The sequence below is a fragment of the Coptis chinensis genome, chromosome 8 (genome assembly GCF_015680905.1).
Source record: "Coptis chinensis isolate HL-2020 chromosome 8, ASM1568090v1, whole genome shotgun sequence".
Taxonomy (NCBI): Eukaryota; Viridiplantae; Streptophyta; class Magnoliopsida; order Ranunculales; family Ranunculaceae; genus Coptis; species Coptis chinensis.
Genome location: NC_141463.1, coordinates 88,775,806 through 88,787,389, shown reverse-complemented (window position 1 = coordinate 88,787,389; position 11,584 = coordinate 88,775,806). Strand labels below are relative to the sequence as shown.

At 34.5% G+C, this 11,584-nt stretch overlaps 2 pseudogenes across 2 annotated transcripts; both read right to left on the bottom strand.

Annotated features, from left to right (window-relative positions):
- Positions 1–7,123: 7,123 nt before the first annotated feature.
- On the bottom strand, positions 7,124–9,118 carry LOC147484035 (uncharacterized; annotated as a pseudogene). The gene is made up of 5 exons (XR_015205541.1): positions 8,867–9,118; positions 8,537–8,723; positions 7,953–8,137; positions 7,579–7,717; positions 7,124–7,423 (listed from the first exon to the last, which is right to left on the bottom strand). The product of XR_015205541.1 is annotated as an uncharacterized LOC147484035 (transcript).
- Positions 9,119–9,201: 83 nt separating this feature from the next.
- On the bottom strand, positions 9,202–11,265 carry LOC147484034 (pheophytinase, chloroplastic pseudogene; annotated as a pseudogene). Its single transcript, XR_015204578.1, has 2 exons — positions 11,249–11,265; positions 9,202–10,315 (listed from the first exon to the last, which is right to left on the bottom strand). The product of XR_015204578.1 is annotated as a pheophytinase, chloroplastic pseudogene (transcript).
- Positions 11,266–11,584: the final 319 nt, after the last annotated feature.

Here is an 11,584-nt window from a genome sequence, read left to right as displayed (position 1 = left end):
CATGGGGATAGACAGACAAGAAGACAAGTATTATCTAGGTTTACGGTAAAGGTTTCTTCAATCTTTCCCACTCAGCTGGGCCTTTCTGGATGGACATTTACAAAATGTTTTACAAATTTTGCATCAGAAGTAGCAAGAATTGTACTCAAGGCCTTCCTAAAATTTTCTAAACTGTTCTCCCTAAGCCACATATACATCAAACATCATCTTAGCTTGATCTTCTCTATATCATAACATAAATAAAAATGTTGGGAATACCTCCAAAGATTGTAAAGGGTAACCCAAATCTTTCACTACATATTCTATCTTCATTTCAAGTAAATGCTCGGACAAGTTCAGTACAAATTTTCAAAACTACTTATCCAAAAACTTATCCAAAATTGAAAGGGGAAAGTCAATGGCTTCAACTGAGCTATATATACACACTAAAAGATCACCATTCAAATACTATATTCCTCAGCCCAAAACTTGATTTCACTCATACATACAAAATTTCATTCTAAGATATTGTTTGAAAAAAATAAATTAAAATAAAAAAGATTCAAGCAAAATGAAGCTAATCAATGTAAATAAAAAAAGGGCCAAAGTTTTGGTAGAATGGGCAGCACTAGATCATCACTTGTCCTTGGATCATACTCTAAGAAATGTGGACTGAAATATCTTTTATGACGTATGTTCCCATGACGATCCTTTGGCAAATCCCACAGTATGTCCTTATGGGATGTGCAAGTACGTTCACATTATTGGGCCAAAGCACTTTAAACAGAGAGGAAGTAGCAGAATCCATACAACGATTTACTTGTCATCTCTTTCTCACAAGTCTTGGATTAGGGAGCTATTTAAGCTCTGCACTTGTCAGCATCATCACAAAAATCACCACGATGTTGGATGGATACCTGATAACTTGAACCATGGCCATCTTGATTACTTCTTTTGGGTAAGCATTTTCAACTTTGTACTGTTCCTATTCATCTCCGAATGTGACACTTTGGCAAGGGAAACAACTGTGTGTGGGGTTCTAACAAGGTTTTTATTTTGGCATAGCACTCCTTTTTCTTTATTTTTGGTAACCAGCACTCCTTTTTATTATTTAAGGCTATACTCAGTTAACTTATTATAACTTAGCTTGCATGAGGAATGTACCTGATCCTTATCAAGATTGACATTGTTTATCCACTTCTAAATTTTAGGGTACTGTGGTTGGAAGTTGGAAATAAGAAATGAAGAGATTTTCATTTTACGTACTCATTTGGTGAAAAGAGGTTATGGTTTGATTTCCCTCAGATTTGTTGATTTTATTTTGTGGTGTTGTGAAGTTTAAGAACGTCATTCATAAAGGAACATTTGAAAGATAAAAGAGGGAGATAGATCATAGAAGAACCAACATATTCTGGACTGTGGGGATTGGGGAATCAACATTTTGGACAATTCAAAAATCCAGAACTATGTTCAACAGCACAAAAATATATCCCGTTATCAGAAATAAAATAAAAATTGTTTGTAGTCCAAAATAAAAGGTTGGTGTTGCCTCATTTCGATTATGATTTATGAACGAACGCCAACAGCAAAAGAAGAAGGATGAAAAATGTGCAAGCTACAAATCATAGGAAAAGCACGTTATATGCTCAAACACTTGTTTTGGAGCCAGACTTCCCATCTAATTGAAAATTGAAATACATGAGATTTCATTTTAAGTTCAATAAATAACTACTTAAATCCAATAATATCTCCCAAATTAATTTAGGGTATTTTTAATAAGGGCACAAGGATTAAAAAAAAGAAAGAAAAAAATAACACTTCTTTGGTATCCTTTTTGTTAGTGAAAGTTTCTTTAGGCATTCTTCTTCCCTCACTCTATTTTCTACACAAAGGTCCTGTTTGGTAGCCCATATAGCCCATCCTATTCATGGGTTAGGGTGCACTATCCATGTTATTCTATTTGGTTCTTATATTTTGGGCCCAAGTCTGTAGACCATATGCTAACTTGGTTTTACTTGATATTGGACAGATTGTTTGCAATGTCATGGGTTCTTTTAAGATGCTTACCACGACTTGTAGCTTGTTGCCAATTTTCAATCATTTTTTTTTGTTGGTAATTGGAAATTTTTATTATTATACAGTGCGATAGGTACAGGTTGCAGTTATATTTATGAAAAGTAAAACATTTATACAATCTGATGGTGTAGAGAACCATAAAGAAAGTTCCCTCCTATCTAAATTGGATAGACTTGCAGCCAGATTTGAACGAACAACTTCTGAATTACCCCACCAAGTTGAATCACTTGCTTGTTGTGATGCAAGTTTAGCCATTGCGTCTGCGACAAAATTACACTCCCTATACATCCATTTCAAGATATAAATTGGGTTCAAATTGAACAACTCTTTGATATCACCAATGACAACACGGAGCTCCCATACAACTTCGGAGCAGAAATAATACACTAGTATATATACTTGGAATCAGTCTCAAAGATCACGTTTGTAAGTCCCAGTCTCTACAACAGTTGCATACTAGTGCAAAGTGCAATCGATTTATATATTACCGGTTACAACTCAGGTATATTCTACTTTTTTATTATAGATTGAATATGTTGGATTGATCCTTATAGCTAGACATTTTAAATTTTTACTACGGATTAGAGTTGTAGAATTGTAATTTAGATGCTTAACTGTGGTTAATTATCTGTTCAAAAACTTTTACAGATTTTCTTTTTGTTCAGTGGAAGCATTGCTCTCTTTGAATTTTGAAGGAGCGTAGAATAAAAGGCAAAATCAGGTTTGTCTTTTCAGCATAACCATGCATGATTTCCTCGTTTCTTTTTGGTATATGTTAGTTGCTGGATTTTTGACTATCCATTTTCAATCAATTAGTTTTTTTCTTTTTTCTAAATATGACACGTTATCCAAAAGTTTGAAGGTCCTGTTAGAAATGTGAACATTGATGGATTAATTATATTGTTTTGGAACTATTAAGATCAAAGGTAACAGGAAATTTCCATTGAGGCAATTTGTTGAGCATAGACACGTAACGGTCGCACATGCCCAACCAAGGATACAAGGAGCTAAAATGGACAGTAAGTGGAGACTTTTGTAAACTCTAAGGACTTCCTATATACAGTAAGTAGAGGCCTAGAGGGCCTATGTAGTTTCGTTAGTAAAGTTTTTAATTTCAGTTCGGTTATACAACAAAAAGTAAAAGGAATGCTCTTCGGTCATGTATGCATGTCGTGTCACACAGGTATATATTTACGGTCTTTTTATAATTCTGAGTTGCGTTAAGTCCCCCATGCCCCCGCTTTATATAGGCTTTACACTTGTTTTGTTTCTAGTATTATAGCAACTTCAATAACTTTAATATCCTATTAACCAAGTATAGTAGTTAGTCCATGTTTGTTTGTGATAAAATGGATCCATAAGTTCAAAATGACTAGAGCATTCAAATTTTGAGAGGTTGATGGTTTGAATCCATTTAGATCCAATTATATTTTTGTTTTTGAATTTAAATATGTGCTTTTGTGAATCAAACACCCCTTTTTAAGTGATGTCAATAGGATTTTCTAACATCACTTCTCAAAAGTCAAATTGTTAGATATTACATTAGGTAAAAAGTGATTTCTATTCTTATAACATCACTTTTGTGCACCACTTTGAGAAGTGATGTTGTATCTTTATTTTTATGACATCTTTTAAAAAGTGATCTAAAATGAGACTCGAATCGACCATCATTTTGCACCACGTTACTGAACAATATAATATGTGAACTGAACTGAACAAAGTTATTCATAAATTCAAATAACATTTCATCCATTCATTGCAAGTATTTGAATACAAATTCCAACAACATTTCATTAATGAAACTCCACTACAACACTATTATAGTCACTTACAACACTCAATTATCACATTTTAGACTAAAGCTCCGTTACATCACTCCATTACAATCACTTAAACAAATAAAAACATATGAAACAAACAAGAATAACAATGATCATTTTTTTTCATTTCATTCGCCTTCTTCAGACTTGGCTCTCCAGTCTTTCTTTTTCCGTCTCAAGTGCTTTGATCTTTTCATTTTCCGGCCTGCTTATCTGCCCAAGTGAAGAATTCACACCTTTGTCAAAAATCCTACTATCCTCCAAAAAACAATAAGTAGCTTATTAAGTAAATACTTACCTAGCATTTGTGTGTTTGGAAGTGTGCGGCAACACACCCCAAAAAAACATCACAAAACTTAAAAATCCGAAATGCCCAAGCAGTCCAAAAAAGAATCGCCAATGTGTGATTCCCTAGGTAGCCTCATCCACTTTAAAATACTGGAGTTCAAGTGCACAAATCTCATCATCAACACCAGAAGTCCCCCATTCAGAATCTCGATTTCCCATCTCAAGCAAATCAATCTCTTGCCCTAAAATTTGTAGCATATTCTCATCTATGTGTTCATTATACCCTTTAACATGCTTATTTATTTTTTTTACAAAACATCTTATGGACACGGACACAATATGAAACCAGGCCCAATATAATTGGAGAAAATGAGAATTAAAACTAAAACTAAAAGAAATCTCCTCAAATCAAAGGGATAAAAGAACTAAAGCTGAACGTATAAAACGTACCACAACCATATAGAATTACACTTTGCTCATTTGATGTAGTGGTCGCATGTTTCCACTTGTTGTTGAACTTGGAAGAGGCCATAAACTTCACCTCTAATTTGCTGATATCTTTATTATATTCTTTGTTGATTTTCTCTATTATGGCTTCACTTTGTTTTCGATTTTTTTTGAAATGTGAAGACAACACCAACCATCCATTACTTCGATGGAAGAACCAGATCTTCCAAACAAACTTTTCTGGTGATCGGACGAGTTTTTCCCACCGGGAAGAGTGAAAGGAATTTGAAGGGTTTAGAGAAAGGTTTTAGAAATTTGGGTTTGGAACCAGGGGCGGCTCAAGGCAATCGGGGGCCTAAGCAAAGTTCCAATAAAATTGTTACATCTTATAGATTGATATGATTTGTTTATGTTATTTCATATAAATGCAATCACTTAGTTTATTTAACAAAAAATTTAAAAGATAACAATTATTGTCAAAATTTATCATAACATTTTATTTTTTCTTTCTTGAACAGTCTCCCCACAAACATTTTTTTTATAACAAAAATTTTAGAAAATAACAATTATTGTAAAAATTGATCATAATATTTTCTTTTTTTCTTTCTTAAATAGTCTCCCCCACAAACATTTTTTTTTATAACAAAAAATTTAGAAGATAACAATTATTGTAAAAATTGATCCTAACATTTTCTTTTTTCTTTCTTGAATAGTCTCCCCCACAAACATTTTTTTCTTTTTTTATAACAAAAAATTTAGAAGATAACAATTATTGTCAAAATTGATCCTAACATTTTCTTTATTCTTTATTGAATAGTCTCTTCACAAACTTTTTTTTAATTGAATTTGAATGATAAAAATAACATAAATACAAAGTGAAGTAGAATACATAGGAGTGTTGTGAGAGAGATCCTCACATACAGAGAGATCTAAGACAAAACACCATAAATACATAAGGAATAGTGGAAAAATAAAAAAATGTTCTACACCTATAACATCGTAGCAGATCATGGCCAAACAACAATGTCACAAACTTGAAATTTCAATAGATTTATTTAACAAAGAATTACACAAAAGAGAGAGAATTCTACACAAAATTAAACAATATAGAAAAAACAAATAAGGCAAAAGAATGATATAAATAATATTGAAGTGTTGGCTTCAATTTGATAAATTGTCATAGGGTGTTGAAGAAGTTTAATTAGTTATGGTGGCGTGCTTATTTATTTATTGGAGAAGGCGAAAACGCAAGTGAAACGAAGGGGTTTAATGCGATTTTCTAATTTCCAATTTTCCAATATAAAATCGTTTATCTAACGGATTAAAATAAATGAAAAACAAATAGTGAGTTTTTTTTTCACAATAAAACAATAATAGACTTAGGACTGTAGGTGGTCTAGGATATATTGGGTCCCTTGTACTGCGGACCCTAAACGGCTATTTATTTTGCTATAGGCAGTGTTCTAAAAAACGCTTAGGGCGTAGTCGGGGGGGAGGGAGATGCCTAGTGCCTAGGCTAGGCGGGCCTTTCTAAATTTGCTAAGTTTTTTTCCTAATATATATAGTAATATACACATATACTACAAAAAATAAAGAAAATCATTTACCATAATTCAAAAAATAAACACAAACAAAAATACTTATTACAAAAATGTGTAATAGTTGAAGAATATTGACTTCATATAAAAACATACTCTTTGTTATAGTGACATAATTTACATTAGACTTAAGTATTTTAAACTCATTTAAATCTTAAGCCTATACGGGCCTTTATTTTTCGACATTTAATCATTTAAAAAAAAAAAAAAAAAAAAAAAAAAACCGCCTAGAGGCCGCCTAGACCCGCTTTAGCCCGCTTTAATCGGTCCGTTAGACCCGCTTTATCGGTTCACCGATTTTTTAAACGACTAGGGCCTTGGCGAGTCGGTTGGGCACCGCCTAGCGCCTAGAGACCGCCTAGGCGGCCGCCTAGACCGATTTTTAGAACAGTGGCTATAGGGTAGAACCTGCCCTGTTTGGAACGAAGTAAACCAACTAGACCATACAAATATTTGGGTTGTGGGCTTTGGAACGAGACTCATACAAATATTTGGGCCCTCGGGGTTTTAGCTTAATTATCTCATTTAACATAATTTTATTTTTATTCTTTTTTTATGATTTAAAGGAGCGACTTGCTAGACTTGAAGCAACACCTGGTAGTAATAAGAATTGTAATAATTAAGTTCGAAGCATTTTAACATTCTACTTAAAACATTTTAATAATCTGTTCTGTTATATCAATGAGCATTTAGTATTAGCTTTGGTATTATTATATCTGTGTATGAAAAGCAAGGATTTTATTTATTTCTGTACGCTTGAGCTCTCTCAAATGTTTGCCAATGAAAAAGCACAAGCTAAATTCCAATATCATAACAAAGTAATAGAATTCAACAATCCTGGCTGAGGCGGATCACAATCTTTTTATCTCATTAGTTTGAGCACTTAAAATAAGACTCATAGCCAACTTCAGAAGCTAGATTTAATCTCTGAGAGTGATGATTTTTGGAGCAGGTACTTTGCGACAATTACAGGATGCATACATTAACTATTCCATTTTTCAAAACTAAACAAATAATTGAACTACATCGACACAATTGGTGAACCTAATATTGAGTGCACTGCTACTGAATACATCTCGATCTCATCTATACTACTCTCAGTAAGATATTGGAAAGGTCTGCACCCTCAGGGTAAGATGGGTCAATAGGGTGATCACAAGCAGCTCCAGATTGCCTAAAAACTGTCACTTTTCTAACTGCCATTGAGGCCGCACCCTGAAGAAAGATGGTTGCCAAAAAATCATTATATCAGCTATACTTGAAGCAGTTTAAGAAAGTGGTTGCCAAAAAATCATTATATCAGCTATACTTGAAGCAGTTTAAGAAAGTGAAAGTTCCTTGTAAATCAAAGAACTGAACTAAAAACTTGCCTGAAGAACACAGCAAAAACATTCCACTTTGGGTCATAGCTCCTGAACATGAACAAGTCATGAGCAGCCCACCTCTCTTCGTTACTTGGATAGCTAATGAATTTGAGTTTCTATACATTCCAGACGCACCCTGTAGGTTCTATATAAGAAACAAGAAACGAAACATGGAATTGTCACTCAGCAATAAGTATGATGTTGGTAATAAGTTCTTGTAAGAGAGATATCTAATGAATATCAAGTCATGAACAATCAACCCATTCTGAAATCAAGCTACACTGGTTAATAATATGCATCATATAAAAAGAAAGTGACAAACAATATTTTTTAAAACCAAACAACACACACAATAAAATGTTCTGAATACATAAAGATACCTTTCTCCGAGGTGCCAGTTTTGGAGGGTTCAAAATCACAAAATCCCATCATTCTTGCCTAGAAACGGCCTCTTTCATAAACTCAGTTGCATCTTTTCTCAAAAAAGATATTCTCTCTAGATCTAGGTTGTTTAGAGCGATATTTTCCTTTGCAAGCTCCAAAGCAGGCAATGAACTGTCGATGTCTGACAAGACATTTAGAGATATTAGTCAAGCACATTAGAGAGAAGGACATACCTATTATTACCTTGGAGAAAGTTTTCAAGTTATGAACAGGACTTCTCTATTAGCTGTCTTTTGGATGAGTTTTACATGTCTACTAGGTAGATAATTTTCCAAATAAGATAGCTTCTTAATATTTGAACTCCATAATTTGTTGTGAAGCCAGAAGCTGTTGATTTTTCATTGTGAATTACATTCAACTAGATGAATGCTATCTTTCCGATTTTGAGTTAGTCATCCCTCTGTTCTGAGAATTTTCATCCTATTCATATCTGTCTACAATTCTACATTTGAGTAAACATAACTCGCCACATTGAAGAAATATGAAAACATGGAAGAACTAAAACTCAGCAATCTGTTACCAATGTCATTTGCAGCACCGCCACTTGCAAAAATTAGAGCAAAACCGCCACTGTAGCAACACATGTCAAGGACATTCTGACCCTGCACAATTGAGGATATAAACTGACGGTTATCTCTCTGGTCAGCATAAAATCCAGTTTTCTGACCATCCAATGAGATTGAATATGATATTCCATTTTCCAGAACCTGGCGAAAGAATGGGACAATGCTTAGATTCATGTCATATTGACATGTCATGACACGAGTTGTTACCAAAAGTTAGGGGAGCCTAAAGATTACAAGCGACAACTAGAAATTTGCAACTGATAATTATGTAAGAGGATTCCTACCTCTACTGTTTCTAGAGACAGAGACAAATGGGAGCCATCAAGGTCTGACAACTCTAATCCTTCTTCCTTTAGACTGTCAATTGACGGTTTCCATTTCACATGATTGATGCCATCGATTCAACTGATGCATGAAGTTATTACTGGTTTATATTTCTCAACCCAAGCAGCAGATGATGCTATAACACCTTTCAGGTACAGCCAACAGTTAACAGAAAAGATTTCACTTTTAAGGGTATCATATAAAAAACACATTTTTAATATAAATAATCCAATACCAATTATACTAAACAGCACAAGAAGTATAATAAAAGACACCCAAGTGAACTTAAGGGCTTCAAATTACTGAAAATAAGATAACTTTGAGATATAAACGATAACAAAAAAAAACTTGATACCTTTGTGCTTGTTAGCAAGTTTTTTGAAGGGAAGTGGTGGCAGCAGGAGAAGAGGGGTGAGATAATGATTTTGCTATACGTACCCCAAACTGCATAATTAGGAAGTTTGTGTTCTCTACACGCCTCATGGTGATAAAATTCATGATAAAGGGTCTCAAATAAAGTATGTATGTAGGCACCACTGCACCGTAAAAGTTTGAAACAACTGTCCAAAGAGTGACAGAAATACCAAAAAAGGAACCACTGAACAATAAATGATCATGACACTAATATCACATTGAAACAATACCAAATTACAGTTAATTTATAAACCAAGAAAAGTACCTCTTCTACAAAATGATGAACTTGGTCCCTCCACAGATCAATCAAGTACACCAACTCATTTTCCCAGGGCTCAGCTTGTTCTCCAAAACCCCACACCAAATCCATCTCTCCCGAAGCACTATCCTCGGCCAAAGGGGCAGGGTCTTCAACAGGCAACGCCATACCTTGTCCTAGAAAAGCCACTGCCCATACTCTATATTCACGACCAAAATCCTTCAAGTGCTTCTCATAATGAAAAGAACCTACACCAAAACCGGGAAGGAGCACTGACGATGCATTAACATTTTCAGACCCTGATTTTTCATAATGCACATTAAACTTCGGTTTCCATTCCCAAAAACAGCTACTGACTGGACACCCACTATCTCCAGTGGTTTCATCAGGCAGACCAGGAACTAGAACCTTCGGGTACGATTCCTCCCTATCCAAAATATTTCCCATGTCCTCATTCCCAACAATCACATCCAAGTTAGTTGATCCATACAATTTAGACACTTCACGTTGGTTATAATTTTTTTTCTTGGAGTAATTCTGATGGTCAAGTTCCCAGAATCGCAATGAATCCCTTTTGGGATTTAATCTACCACATACAACTTGAGCACTACTTGTGAGACAGAACTTAGATTGACTTGTATGTAGGCTTTTCTCAGTAAAATTCCAGTTTGAGCATCGAACAGGATAAGATTCAGCATAACAGGAGAAGAGAAGTTCCATCGCTAACAACGATTTTCTGTGTGCAAATAAATGCAATTCATTCAAATATGTCAATAAATATAGATACACATGAAACTAATAAACTCTAAATTGTCTTCTAAATAAAATCAGAGTCATGCAGGAAAAGTGATGGTGGAGACAATATTCATGATTAATCTAATGGATAACTAGAATAAAGCAAAAGTTTGCTGGGAACATTGTTTTGACTACTATCAAATCACCACTGAAGATAACGGAGATGCGATGAGAACTTTACTGTGACTACCAGGCTACAAAGACTCATTCAAATTTGGCCTTCAAGCAATCAATTTGGGCTAACAGCTAACGCTGTAACACCTATACAAAGACAAGACCACACCCTAATCCCCTCAAATACCAAATGTTGAACAAAACCAAAAGTTGCTTTGCTTAACACCAATTATCAAACAAGAGTTCATTTTATGTCTTTTGCCCAACGCAACAAAACCATCAAAGTACACTTCGACTTTCATTTCCCCCACTCCAAAATTTTGAAGCAGGGGGTAATTAGTTAATCACTGTCACCATGTCGTCCGTAGTCGGCACTAACTGATCCTTTGGAAAACTGGAGTTCTTTCAGTAACTTCTAAGAATTAGAGAGACTTGCGAGGCCACCACCCCACCTCCACCACTCTCTAAAGTTTTCAAATTGCATAGCAAAGATGTTCTAACTTACAGGACTAGTCACTTCTCAGTCACTGTAATTGGAGAAGCCAAAAAAAGAACTCATTTTGATCCATTCTTGCTAATAAAGAGCTAAAATCTAGCACCCCCGAACTGATTTTAAGATAGAAATGAAACTTTCCTGAATGAAAACATACTACAAGCGATATTATGCACTAAGTTCACAAAAAAAAAATCCTAAAAACTCACTAAACTAAAACTATAAAGAAAGAAACATGCAAGTGAAAAGACTAGTAAAGTAGCATACCTATGATGCTTGCTTTGCTCAAATAATGCTTACCTTGATCTCCATTAGTTTATCTATGCGGTTGCAAACATAACTTGGATAAGCATCTGGGGATATTTTAGTTCCGGACTGCATGTGTTCCAGAATATTCAGAAGGTGATCCCACTCTGCATGTGTTCCAGAATATTAGAGCATTTGCAATGCAGGTGATAGAGAGGGGGTAGTGAAAACCAAGGCCCAAAATATCGATATCGATCAATATATCGGTGTACCCAAAAACCGATATATATCGGATATATCGGATATTTCGGATATATCCATTTTTTTGGTAACCAGTTCAAACTATTTAAAATATCG